Here is a 1,783-nt window from a genome sequence, read left to right as displayed (position 1 = left end):
ATATATTACTCTTATTTTTTATTATTTTTATGGTAAAATTAGTATTTAATCTTAACTTTTCATATTTTTACTCTTTACTTTTATACAGGTTATTGTATGCTTTCAATGTTATTGTTAATTTTTTTAATAGTTATAATTTGAATTAAAATATAATCCATTCTCTCATTTCATATTCACTCCTTATATATACTATAAAAATTAACATTCATTTCATACATTTTCTTTATTTCCATTCACATATAATCTCATACCTCTTTCTCTTTCTTCTTCTTCACTCTTTCTATTTGCTAATTTTTTTTTGCACAACTATTTTAAAAATTTAATTGATGATCATAGTTTTTATTTTTTGATCTGTCACCTTATAATTCAGTCTTTATTATGCATTATGAGTTATAACTCGGCGTTAACTATCATTCATTCTTTTGCTTGTAACTGACACATTCATTACCGACTTAATGACTATCATTTCTATCTTAATGACCAAACGGTCATAACATCAATTCTATTCATCAATCTTATGCCTATAAAAAGAACCTTCTATATTTAATCTCAATAATACATTCTATATTCATAGAATTATTATAAACACAACATAACACATGATAACTTTCAATTCATGTCTTACATTCTATATTCATAGAATTATTATATACCTCTTAAACACTTACTGACTTGAGCGTCGGAGTGTCTTTTGCAGGTACCCACCCCCTTGTTCTTTCATTGCTGACGTATACTTCATCTGGACAGAGAGCTTACAAGCATTCTCCGGCAGACGAGTTATACACCGGCCAATCTCAGCAAAAACAATTGGCGCCGTCTGTGGGGACGAGTAAAATAATTCCTACTCCCTTTAGGTTCATAAAACTTGATTTACATTCAAATTTTTGAACCAATCTCAACAATTTTGTGTAAGATTTTATTTAATACCTCTTATCAAATTTTAATCTATCGTAACTTTTTATAAGGTTTGTATTTTATACCTTCAAATTGCTTCACTTTTATCTATCATAATATTTCACATCTTATAATCGAGCAATCAACCAATCCAAAAACAAACTCGGCTTTCAATCAATTCGAGAACAATCTCGATTTTCAATCAATTCGAGCATAAACTCACTTATCAATTTTGCTTACTTTTTTAAAGTTCTCTATTTACACGTAAAATTATATTTTTTTATTCAACATACTTTACATTTATATTTTGTGCAACTAATATTTACTGATTTATTAGTTATATTCAAACCTCAATATATGTTCTATACAATAATGACATATAACAACCATGTCAATTGTATTTTTATTTCATTATGTATTATATTCTTATTGCTTAATAATTTCATTTATATATTTAAATTACGGTAATGATGAGTTCAAATCTTAAAATTGGATTCCATAAAAAATTAATTGTATATCAACTGTATATAATTATTACACTATTCAATAAGTGTTTAAGAGGTATATAATAATTCTATGAATATAGAATGTAAGACATGATAATTAAGATCATAACTAAATTAATAACTATATCATAGAAGTTATTAATTTAGTTATGATCTTAATTTAGTTATTAATTAATAGGCAACTGATTCAAACTATATTCATGGTCATTGGTCAACAATATAATTAACGGTTGCGTAGCCGCGTAGGTTATACTCACAAAAAGCAAATAGTGAGGACAGGATATTCCACAAAGACTAATTCAATTCAAACCAAAGATAGACAATAAATTCAGTATAAAATTATAAATAACATTAGAAAAATTTTAAATGTACCGAAAACACCG

Source organism: Arachis ipaensis, chromosome B02, assembly GCF_000816755.2.
Source record: "Arachis ipaensis cultivar K30076 chromosome B02, Araip1.1, whole genome shotgun sequence".
NCBI lineage: Eukaryota > Viridiplantae > Streptophyta > Magnoliopsida > Fabales > Fabaceae > Arachis > Arachis ipaensis.
The sequence above is the reverse complement of the archived record's forward strand: the minus strand, read 5'-3'. Positions refer to the sequence as shown.